General features: G+C 41.1%; 1 protein-coding gene and 1 long non-coding RNA gene across 3 annotated transcripts in view; both read left to right on the top strand.

The window, feature by feature from the left end:
- LOC129471019 (uncharacterized) overlaps positions 1-9,602 on the top strand; it is a 52,848-nt gene extending 43,246 nt beyond the window's left edge. The window contains exon 4 of the long non-coding RNA XR_008653468.2: positions 9,059-9,602. This is a non-coding gene — a long non-coding RNA (uncharacterized lncRNA). The remainder of the gene's footprint in view (positions 1-9,058) is intronic.
- LOC129471017 (uncharacterized) overlaps positions 1-12,872 on the top strand; it is a 344,636-nt gene that overhangs the window by 50,635 nt on the left and 281,129 nt on the right. The gene's annotated exons all lie outside the window — the stretch shown is intronic.

Here is a 12,872-nt window from a genome sequence, read left to right as displayed (position 1 = left end):
CTCGTGATCTGCCCGCCTCGGCCTCCCAAAGTGCTGGGATTACAGGCGTGAGCCACCGCTCCTGGCCGGACGTTCGGTTTCTTTTGTGACCTCTCCCCTTGGCTTGCAGATGGTCACCTTCTTGCTCCATCCCCATATGGTCTTTTCTCTGTGTGCACATGCTCCTGGCGTCTTTTTCTCTTCTTGTAAGGACACCAGTCCTATTGGATGAGGAGCCCATCCTTGGGACCTTATTTAATCTTAATTACTTCCTTAAAGGCCCTATCTCCAAACACCGTAACACTGGGGGTGAGGAGTTCAACATACGCATTTTGAGAAGCCATAATTTAGTTCATAACATCCCCTGACACTGTTACCTAGCCATCTTCTCATTCTCCTTTTTTTTTCATGGTCCAAGGGAAGTTCACTCCTCAATGCAGCCTTCTTGGTCAATGGTAATGTCATATACCAAAATACCAATAATGGCCAATAATAAAATATGCTGCTTTACAGGCCACCTTACATTTGCCAAAGTAGTCTGTTTCTTTTTTCATTTAATTTTTTAAAATTGTAAAGCATTTAAAATAGAAAAATGCAGACAATTACTTAGCAAATACTCACATGGCCACCACCCAAATTTAACAAATGTTAAGATTTTTGGCATATTTGATTCAGATTACTCTTATGAAATAAAATACTACATGTTCAGTTGAAGTGACTTCTATATCACTTCCCAATTTCATCCCCTTCCTCATTCCCTAAAGTTGATGTGTTTCCTCCATATCATTGTTTTTATACTTTCAGTCTATGTGCACATATCCATACAATATATAGAGTTGTTCTGTGTGTTTTAAAAATATTTTTAGGTGGTATTCTACTGAACACATCATTCCACAATTTCCCTTTTCCACTTTGCATTATGGTTTCAAGAATTATCTGTGTAGATCTAATTCACTCTTTTTTAATTTTTTCTTTTTTGAGACGGGCTTTTGCTCTGTCACCCAGGCTGCAATGCAGTGGTGCAATTTTGGATCACTGCAACCTCCGTCTCCCAGGTTCAAGCGATTCTCCTGCCTCAGCCACTGGAGTAGCTGGGATTACAGGCATGCACCACCACGCCCAACTAATTTTTGTATTTTTGGTAGAGACGGGGTTTCACCATGTTGCCCAGGCTGGTCTCAAACTCCTGACTTCGAGTGATCTGCCCTCCCCAGCCTCCCAAAGTGTTGGAATTACAGGCGTGAGCTACCGTGCCCTGCCAAATCAACTTCTTTTTAGTTGTTATGTGGTGTTTCATTGCATGAATATGCCACAATTTATGTATCCATTTCCCTGTTGATGAGCATTAAGCTTAAGCTTGTTTCCAAGTTTTCATATCATAAACATTTATGTATGTCACCTTGTGCCCATGCATGAAAAGAACTCTGACTATGAGTGGATTAGTGGCACATATTCTTCCTAACATAGCAATAGGTATCTTAGGACTGTCACAGCACTTGAGTGATACCAGAGGGATCCAGGTTTATTCCTTCTCTCTGGTCTGCCATCTTTAACAGGTGCATATTTATCATCAGGTTTGGTTTTTCTCATGGTCACAAAATAGTTCCAGCACCTCCAGGCATCATGTCTACGTTCTAGCCAGGAATAAGGGAAAGGAGCAAAAGGCCAATAGAGCAATTAGTCATATTGTCCTCACAAACAAGTTTTCTTAGAAACCCCACTCAGTGAGGCAGAATGATGTTCACTTACACCCCACTGGCCAGCACAGTGTCACATGGTTCACCCCTTAGCCAATTCTAGGAAACTTTCTAGAAGGCAGGATGGTGTACAAGGAAGCTGGATCAGTTGACCAGTTGTATCTGCCTTACTACCCAGGGAATAATGGCTGAACTGCAGGATATTCATGTCCCCAGGACTTCTAGATGTTGACAACATGATTGCCAATACGGCTGACCCATTTTATAGTGTTACCAATGAAGTTTGAAAGTTCCGTGGTGGCTCACACCTGTAATTCTAGCACTTTGGGAGGCCAAGGTGGGAGAATCACTTGAGGTCAGGAGTTTGAGACCAGCCTGGGCAACATGGTGAGATCTTCCCTCTATATTAAAAAAAAAAAAAAAAGAAAGAAAGAAAGAAGGAAAAGAAAGTTCTGCTTCTTCATGTCAGAATCAAATAATTATGATGAATCTACTGTTAGCATGATGCTGGATGAGGTCACATGAAAAAACAGACAAAGAAAACCCCCAAATGAATGCTTCCAGAGCCTTAAGCAGAGTGCCTAGAGCTTAGAGCCTGCTCTAAGACAGGCTTGTTGGATCCCTGTCCTGCTATTTACTGGTGGGTGATTCTGTGTAAGTTTTTCTGAGCCTTGATTTTCTCATCTGTAAATGGGGACACAAGTAGCATCTATCTGCATCTCCTAAAAATGTTAATGACTAAAAGAGATAATGCCTATGGAATGGCTAACATAGCACCAGCCATAGACAGAGGCTGCAGTCACTGTTTACTATTGAGATTAATGTCATTACCTAGAGACTGTATGCCATGTGTAGGCTGACAATATTTTATGAGCCTCAAATTAGGAAACGGATATGATGCTTTTGAGTCCCCTTAGGGAAAAACAGAATATTTGAAATACGGCCATTCTGAAGAATATAGAATGATTTCTAATATCTTAATATCTAATATTGATTTCTAATATCTCAACAGAACGTCATCTCTGCCTTCTAGAACTTTGTAGAAATTACAGCATGTTTCAAAATATGAGCCTCAAATAGGAAAAAAAATTGGGTAGACTAACTGAGACAAATGACCATTACCTGAACCCTTATCTTACTCCTCACTTTGTAGATAAAGAGATGTGGACTTTAATTTTTTGTTTTTATTTTTTTTTTGTCTTGAAGCCTTCAAAGAACAAATTTTAGAATATGAACTTCAAACTTGTTTTTTTAATAACATTTAACAGTCAGAGTTAAGAGATTAGTAATATGGAGAAGTGGGGAAGCGATGGAAATTGTGAATAATTTTTTATAAGGGAAAGTTTAAGAAGCTGGTGTTATTAAATCCAGAGGAGAGAAAGTTAATGAGAAGTGTCACAATTAAGCCCCTGAACATTATCTTCACAGGGAACCAAATGAAGTAGAATAATTTTAACTAATGGAAGAAGGAATTTTGGGGGTCTTTTTGGAGAAAAATGTTCCAGAAACAAATGCTGTTAAACCTTCACTATAGTAGTCAGTGACCTAAAAAACAGAATGCTACTTTTCTGCAATTGTCTCTTTCAGATCATGAAAAAACTTGATCTTTAATAATTTTATTACACAGTTCTGAACCTTAAAAGAAGTGACATGCTTTGTAGTTGGCAAAGGTACCATTCAATGTATATTACCTGAAGTGTCTAATTATCTGTCAGGTACAAAGTTAGACTCTGGGGATATAGAAGAATGCCTGCTGGATGTAGAACCTGCTGTCATGGAGCTTATAGACCATTAAAAGACCCAGAAAGGGCAGTAGGAACTGACAAAACTATGATGGATGCTACAGGAGCACAGGAGAAGCCACTTAAACTTGACAGAGTGGAGTGTGCATGGGGGCGTCCAGGAAGGCTTTCTGGAGGAAGCGAGGTCTAAGCTGAAATCTGGTGAGTGAATAGGAATCAGCTGTGTGAAACTGGAGGCCTGGGTAAAGTTGATGGTTGGAGGTGAGGAGGAGGTAGGGGCAGAGGTATAGCAGGTCTCTCATGGGGAGAGTGAGCCTGGGAGATGGGCTAAACTGGAGAAATGCAGGGCCTATGCCACTGTTCCTTGTGTATAACACTTTTACTTTCATCATGCTTCTCTACGGTTTTTCATCGTTGTCTTAGTAACCGTGATATCATCATACTATCCTAAAAACTGTTGAAGAGGCTCCACTTCTGAGAATAAGCTCTGGAACAAACTTCCCCTCCATTTTCTCTTTACCCACATGTTGGCTAAAAAATCAAATAGTGGGGTAGGGGAGGGGAGGAAGAGCAGGAACGGAGACATATGGGCCTATCTTAAGGCATCTTGCCTCTTCTATTTTAGTAATTTATCCATTGGATTTATGGCTGTGTAACTATTTTCTGTGTGGCATTATGGTTAAGAGAGCGCATCCTGAAGCTAAAGTGCCTGTTTCCAAAGGAGGCACTGAGAAAGACTGGCAAGGTGGCCTTGGGCAAGTAAGTTAACTTCTCTGGACCTTAGTATACCCATCTGTAAAAGGGGAATAATAGCACTTACTCACAGAGCTGTTGTGAGCATTACATGCTAAGGTAGTAAGGTGCTTAGAACAACACCTCGCACATAGTTAACCTTCAATAGATGGCCAGCCATGATCACCATTTATTATTTATGTTACATGGAACTGAATGCAGGGATCCATAATAATAATAGTTCTCATTGATTGAGCATGTACTATGTGATAGTCATGGTACATCTTGCCTTGCCTTCATTATCTCGTTTAATATTCTCACCTACCTTATAAGTTAGCCACCTCTTTTTACAGATAAAGGAAATGAGGCTTAAAGAAGGTAACTAGCTGGCTCCAGGACAGTGGTGGGTTGGGGACCTGAACCCAAGCCTTCCCCTTAAATCCAGCCTTGCATTACCTTCTTGAGGAAGGTTAGATCCTGGTTCTTTTTACTTTCTACTCAGAGTGTCTTGTTTTCTTTAGAGCTGTGTTGGTAGACTTGTTTTAGAACTGTGTGGTCAGTCCGGAAGTATGATTGGCTCTTTAAAAAACCTCCTAAAAGTTATGTTAATAAACATGGCTTAGATAAAGTTTGAGAGTTGGCCACCATAACCAAAGACCAGCCAAAGGAAAATTACCAACGTAATGTGTGTTCTAAGAATCAACGAATGTGTCTGGATGCATGATGAGTGTGCATGCGCCCCTACTAGGGGCACAGATGGGAAGAAAGTATTCCCAGTCCTCCACTGCTCACCCTGGAGCCCCAGAAGCCTACCTCGGAGAAGCAGAACTGACTCAGACTCAATACGGCATTTGTGAGACAACACGGCCTGGAGTCAAGAGCATAGGCTTGACGTTCCAACTCAGTCAGATGTGAGGCCGGCTTCCCTCCCTTCTAGCTAGGTGAAAAGAGCCAATATTTTCCATTTCTCTGAACCCCCATTTCCCTTATCCATGAGATGGGGATATGAATACTTACATTCCAGACTCCTTGCAGACATATTATGAATATTAATTGAGATAAAGGGCATGAGGGATGTAACACGCTATGCTGCACATGGTTAGCCATTATTCTTTAGGTCTAAACATCAGCATGTACTCAATGCTTTGTTTTTGCAAAGGGTACATTACTTCCCAAATGATTTTTGGAAAATGTGCCCTGATGAAAAAAGACAGTGTAAGAAAGGGAGACATAAATTCTGAGAGGGCAGAGACCTTGTGCAGAGGACTAATGGGAGAGGCAGTGGGCTGAGAGTGGAATGCAGCACATTCTCTGTATACTGTGATATCTTGATTCCTTCCCAAGCTTAAGGGAGCCTGAAAATTTGGGGAAAGAATGCTAGTATTGGAAAGTGAGAGAAGATGGTTCCTTGGATGGGGAGTTGGGTGGTCCCGTCACTCCTTCCAGACATAGATTAACAATGACTTAATTCCAGAAATATTGTCAGCCAGTAAAATAAATAGACTAATGACTGTGGGCAAATTGTATGTTAATGTATCTAGGCATTGTTTCCAGTCTGACCCTTAAATATATGCTTAACCAATCTAGATGGATGAGCCATCCTGCTCTTAATTAATCTTTCTGGACATTTATAGAGAAACGGCAAAGTCTTTACGAAGACCTTATAAATGTGTTTAAGCTTAGTATGGATTTTTATTTATGTGCATAGAATGAGCAGTTGTTACTTCTAAACGATGGCTTGTTTTGAATGTTCTCAGACCTTCAAAATGTTTTATTTCCACCCTTGGGAAGGGAATGGGGGGTGAGTCGAAAGAAAACACATGATGGCCATTTTCCATGGCACGAGCTGGCTAACCTTTCTGCACTGTGCATGTTTGTTTGGATTTTAGAGCATTACAAGTAAGGAGGCAGGAAGAAAGAGTTGGGTGCACTCTCTTCAGGAGGGCTTTGTTGGGAAATGGTGCCACATGCAGAGATTCATCTCAGTTGGGGTGACCCTGGGCTCAATCTCCTCTGCCACAGAAATCGTCAGTATCACAAAAGCTTTTCCCTGGGGCTCAAAGGCCAGCACTTACAACAAACAGCACGGCAGTGTTCAGCTGCATTTGTTGTCATGGACTTTTGTTGTGTCAGACATTTCTGGGGATGAATCATCTACTGTGAGTTTGGGAGTTTGGTTCTGATGCGGTTTGCTGTCGCGACTGACTTAAATTGGAGTCCATTCTTCTAGGACGGTACGCTGTGTGTGTGTGTGTGTGTGTGTGTGTGTGTGTGTGCATGTGTGTGTTGCAGATAAGGGCATCATCATTCAGTCTTCAAGCTCCTTTTGTCCACTAAATTTTTGTGCCCTAGGATCAATTACTTTCACTATTTTTGTGATCCACCCTTTAGCCCCTGACATTCATTTGTATTGAATTCCTACTCTAGCTGGCACTGTGCTACGTATTGAGAACACAATGGTACATACTATAGACTAAATTCCAAGAGTTTATATTCTACAGGTTTAGAGTAAGTTGGAATTCTGGATATTGATAAGTGCCCTTTAAAAAAAAAATGAAACAAGGTCCTGAGATAGGGATGGCATTTTTAGAGCAAGAAGAAAATCCAGTGTGGCTGGAGGAGGGTGGACAAGGCAGGGAGTGGGTAGAAATCTGGTCAGTGACTTCGGCTAGTGCTGGGTCCAGGTCTTGGTGGGTCTCCCGGGGCACAGAAAAGAGCTTGGGTTTTACTCTAATTGCCGTGGAAGCCAATAGAGGCTTTTAAGCAGGGCATGACACGATCTGATTTAGTTTTCAAAGAAATCTTGTTGGCAGTTGTGTAGCCTTTCTACTCGAAGCCTGGTCTGTAGATGGACTGGCAGCATGAGCATCATCTCTGAGCTTTTTAGAAAGGCACACTTTTGGGACCCACTCAGGTTGCCTGAAGCAGCATCTGCATTTTTAATAGAATCCCCAGTTTGAGAACTGCTCTTATAGAGAATGGATGGGGTCAGATGACGAAAAACAGCTTTACAAGTTCCCACCCTTACTCTTTTCTCAGGTGTAGAAAGTGGATTGTTCTAGACAGATTTCTAGACATATCTCAAAGGGGTGGCCCAAGCTTGCTTCCAAATTCCACTTTTTTTTTTTATTTTATTTAGATAGGTTCTCACTGTGTTGCTCAGGCTGGAGTGCAGTGATGCAATCTTGGCTTGCTGTACCCTCGAACTCCTGGGCTCAAATGATTGCCCCGTCTCAGCCTCCTGAGTATCTCGGACCACAGGCATGCACCACCATGCCCAGTTAAGTTTTAAATTTTTTTGTAGAGACGGGGTCCTGCTATGCTGTCCAAGCTGGTCTACAACTCTTGGGCTCAAGCAGTCCTCCCACCTTGACCTTCCAAAGAAAGTGCTGGGATTACAGATGTGAGCCACTGCACCCAGCTCCAAATTCCACTTCTGGTTGGACTAATACAGTTTTTTATTTGTTTATTTCCCTAATTCCTAGATGACTCTCCTCCTTGCCTTTTACTCAGCAGCTGAACTACTGATTTTTCTTTTGGTGTTCCATTTATTTATCTTTCTATTGATTCTGTAACTTCCTAGCCCCTCAATAAATGACCACTATTTCCATCATAATTCCAAGTAGCAATTGCATAAAATATCCATATCTTAAAAGAAAAATAACAGGATTTCATTATAAGGATGGTATAAATTTGACACTCATATTTGTAGGCAGGCCATTATTACTAACTTGGTATTACTACCACTTTACCATGAAGGGCTTTCTGAATGCTGTTGGCATGTGTGTCAGTTAGGATTAGGTTTGGCTTAAGCTTTTAAACTGCTAATAATAGTTTACACAAAATAGAAGTTTATTTCTCTCTCATGTCAAAATCTGGAGGGTAGACTGGAATTGTTTTAAAAGTTCTATTTCATAAAGATCTCAGGCACCCAGACTTTTTCTGTTTCTTTTCACTGTGTCTAGCCTCCATTCTCAAGCTGACCTCATGGTCCAGGATGGCTGCTTTACTTCTTGCTATTTTATTAAAATTCCAGCCATCAGAAGAGATGAAGAGATGGTGCAAAACAAGCACTGCTGCAGACCTTTGAGAAAGGCTGTTAGAACTGCCGCATGGGCCAGGTGCGGTGGCTCACGCCTGTAATCCCAGCACTTTGGGAGGCCTAGGCTGGTGGATCACGAGGTCAAGAGATCGAGACCCTCTTGGCTAACACAGTGAAACCTCGTCTCTACTAAAAATACAAAAAAAAATTAGCCAGGCGTGGTGGCGGGTGCCTGTAGTCCCAGCACTTTGGGAGGCCGAGACAGGCGGATCACAAGGTCAGGAGATCGAGACCAACCTGGCTAACACGGTGAAACCCCATCTCAACTAAAAATACAAAAAAAAAAAAAAAAAAAAAAAAAATTAGCCGGGCATAGTGGCGGGCGGGCACCTGTAGTCCCAGCTACTCGGGAGGCTGAGGCAGGAGAATGGTGTTGAACCTGGAGGGCGGAGCTTGCAGTGAGCCGAGATTGTGCCAGGGCTGCACTCCAGCCTGGGCAACAGAGTGAGACTCTGTCTCAAAAAAGAAAAAAATAAAATAAAAAAGAACTGCTGCATGATGCTTTCACTTATGGATTGTTGGCTAGACTTAAGATACCTGGCCCCAACCATGTGGCTCCCAGCTCTGAGAAGTATAGTTTTTGTTTTGGGTGGTCAGGAATCCCGCTAAAAATCAGATGTCTCTGACTACAGAGGAAGTATTAGGGAACAACTAGCAGTTCCTAGCAGCATATTTCAGGGAATGTGATTTGGCATATAATCTAAATACATATTGGTATCTCCCCATTAAATTTAATCTAGGCTGCATATTTTGTACCATCATCTCATTATGGTGTCTTGTAATTCTTTCCACTTTTCTTTCCAAAGGAAAAGCGGTGTCTGATTTGGCAAGAATACATTTCTGCATTCAAAGTTGAAATGTGAAGATAAACCTCACCCACTTGGAATAGGATAAAAGAAAATCCCCTGGATAGAGGGAAATATGCAAACAGTTCTATTACCATGTGTATCTTTTCCTGAGCTGGGTCTTTATGCAACAAAGGAACTGGAGGTAATCCATGCCTCACTGTGGAGTGTTCCTGACTCAGCAACCAGATCCCATCATCACTGTAATACCAGAAGAATGGAAAAAGGTGCAAAGACTAGACTTTCAGAGGAATCTGGGTTTTTTTGTTTTTTTATTTTATTTTAAAGCTTAGGTCTGAAATGGGTGCATTTAAAATATTTCAGCACACTGACTAAGAGGATAGGCTGCAAAGTCAGCTAGGCCCGAGTTGAGAAATGGCATTTCTACTTACAGCTGGCTATTTTTGAACAAGTAATCACTGATCTCAGTATATATGCTAGTAAGTGAAAAAACATGATACTGTCAGTTGAGGATTCATTTGCAAATTAAATGGGACATTGCATACACAGCACTTAGCACAGTGCTTGTTTTATTGTAACTACTAAAAAAGGTTGGGTATTACAGATTCAGCCCATATTTCAGAGAAAAAAGAAATCCGTATCTTTTAAGAGATTTTTTTAAGGATATTCTTGAATCACATCTATGATTTTACTGATCACTTATTGGTTCACCCATTTACTCAAAAAATATTTGACACCTACTATGTGTCAGATCGCAGTCGGTACTATTTGTTGGAGGGAATAGGAAATACACCAAAGTGAATAACACAGTTTCTGTCCTTAAAGGAGCTCACTGCTCACTGGAAGAGAAAAGAACTAAAGAGGCAGATCAGTGAGAAAAATGTGCAATATAATACATGATTAAAATGAGAAGAGAGAGTTAAACAATCAACATCATTAACTCTGTGGCATTTCCTTAAGATATCATGAATTATAAGACATCCTTTCCTTAACATCAGGTAAAGGAAAATCTTTCATTAAATGTGTATAATGATTCTAAGTGCCACGTTAGTTTCAGAAACATGAATATGCAAAGAAAAACAAAAATGCAGGAAAATAGTTATTGGAGGTAGTAAATTACTTCGGTATTGTCAGATGACACAACGTTGGTTTGGTGAGCTAGCTGCAGGTCTGTGGACTAGAATCCCAACAGGAAAATTTCAGTTCGGAATGTCTTTTTCATCAGATGGGGAGCAACTCATTGCTATGGCAGGCTCTGGTGCCAAGGAGGACTAGTATCAAATTTTGGGGTGGTTATCTGTTTGGGGCTTCCTGTACCTGGAAGCTAACTTGTCTCTATTTTCCTCAAATGTGTAGTCAACCTGAAGAATCATCATAGCCATTGCAGAAACCCTTTGGACTCTTGCTAAGAGTGTGAGATGTCGTAAAGTCTTCACACCATTTCCAGCAGTCTGTGGATGAGTGATGAGAACTAGGCATTTGACTTGTCCGCCTCCAAAACTGATCATAATACTACACCTACCCTTCAATTTGTAGTTTCTTGTTGCTCTTAGGATAAAGACCAAAACATGGCCTAGGCCTGTGTGACCTAGCCCTTGACCATCTCTTGAACAGTTATCACTTCAATAGGGGAGATCAATTCCATAATCATTTTTCACATCTATGTGCCAAGTGTCCTGTACCATGCTTGTCACTCTCTCTGTTCTTGTCCCTCTGGCTTTTTTGTGATGCTCCAGTCGTTAACTTAGCATGTTTTCATTTGCTTCAGGATCTCTGCCTGCTAGGAGGGTCTTTCCTTCTATTCTGCATTATTATTCGGATTTCACCTCAAGAGCTTCACCTCTTCCTGAGAGCTGGCCACTCCCATCCCTCCCATGGGTAAGGTGGGAGAGTTACGTTTGAATTACTATCTCAAGGTTTTTTATTGTTAGAATTTGTACTACCAACCAGGTCAGTAGACATTTTTTCCAATCATTTTTCCTCTGATTCTTTTTTCTTGGAAATTCTTGAGTATTTCTTTCTCTGTAGTCTCTGTGGCAAGTTATTTTTTTTTCCCCCATAGGCTGCCCTGCTCATAAGCTCCTATAGACATCTTATTCTCTACAAGAATTGGGTAGGTGAGGAGAGGAAGGATATTAATAGCTAGCAACTGACATTTAGGATGCCATGTCAACTTTGTCAGCAGGTAGCCATCCCGCCTGGGGGCTAGACAGCTCCCCACCTCCACACACTGTTAACATGGAGGTTCGGTGTCCTAATTCTAGCAATATTCCCCTACCCCCACCCCCACCTCCACCCTGGACTACTCTGATCTGGTGGCTACAGGAATACCTGTCTTAATTGGCCACACTGGGTTCCCTGGCCAATCACTATGGTAAGGGAGAGAGGATTACCCTACATTTAGTTCGTTGGGGCTCATCCCTAGAGCTAGGCATGGTGCAAATCTGACTCTATGGCTAGTACCCATTGGGAAATTAACACTTTGCACTTCTGCATCTTTTACTTTTGGTGACAGTGTTTTCATGGATTAAAAGCCTACTCTCTACTAATTCCTAGTGCTAATCTCTAATAAACAAAGCATAACATAGAGTGAATAAACACACTATTAAGTTGGTTGAACTGCATTTAGCACCCATATGTAGAAAGCCTTTCAGAAGAAGTCTGATTATTTAGATTTAATTGCTCCTCAGAAAAACCAATCACTTCTGGCACACAGACATAAAACTCTGCTTGCTTACACCTATTCTAAAAACTTTCTTTCAAGGATGGCTCAGCCTTACTCTACCAGCTGTCAGATTAGAAAAGTGAGGATTTTTTCTTAAGTTAGGAATTTAGTGAAAGAGGAAAAGCAAAGGTAGGTGTTTCTCTAAGGTTCATCGCAGTTACCTGGAGGGTTTGTTAACACACAGATTTTGGGGTTCCACGTGCATAACTTCTGATTCATTAGGTCAGGGGTCAGGCTTAGGAATTCGTATTTCTGACAAGCCCCTCGGTGCTGCTGCTGCAAGGACTGAACTTTGAGAACTACTGAGCTATAATGATTCTGTTTGACAATTTGAGGATGAGAATAGAATTTGTCCACAGTTTTATCATGCTTATTTTTGAAAATCTGACCACAAATTTGTAAACATTGAGAAAAGAAAAATAGCTCAGAGGAGTCTGAGTTATGTGAGCTATGTAAAATTTATCATTCTCAGAGAAACATGAACATGGGACTTCATTCATGACCCTCTCCCACACACATGTCCCGGAGCAATTGTTTATAGGCATTTTGTTCCTATTGAATAGCAGCCTTATCCATTATCTTCTTGTTTCTGGAATTTGTGATGCAGAGAACAATGTATATACCCAATCAAAAGCTTATGTTATTTTAATGTAAATTCTTGGTAAACATCTTAGGAACTGCCTCTTCACTTTTTCCTTAAAAAGCCACTTATAACTGTTGCTAATCAGAGTATATTCAAGGCAACTTGAGTCTATGCTCTGGGATGGTCATCTTCCATTATGGGCTGAAATAAACTCTATACTAATTATATTTTCCAAATCTCATTATTTAAGGGTGACATCACTTTCAGTTCAATCCAGGAAAGTAATTCCATTATCACGTTTAGTGCCTATGCACCTGTATTAGTCTGTTCTCACGCTGTGAATAAAGACATACCCAAGACTGGGTAATTTATAAGGAAAGAGGTTTAATTGACTCACAGTTCCACATGGCTGGGGAGGCCTCACAATCACGGTGGAAGGCAAATGAGGAGCAAAGTCATGTCTTACACGGCAGCAGGTAAGAGAGCGTGTGCAGGGGAAACCCCGT

The sequence above is a fragment of the Symphalangus syndactylus genome, chromosome 21, assembly GCF_028878055.3.
Source record: "Symphalangus syndactylus isolate Jambi chromosome 21, NHGRI_mSymSyn1-v2.1_pri, whole genome shotgun sequence".
Taxonomy (NCBI): Eukaryota; Metazoa; Chordata; class Mammalia; order Primates; family Hylobatidae; genus Symphalangus; species Symphalangus syndactylus.
The sequence above is the reverse complement of the archived record's forward strand: the minus strand, read 5'-3'. Positions and strand labels throughout refer to the sequence as shown.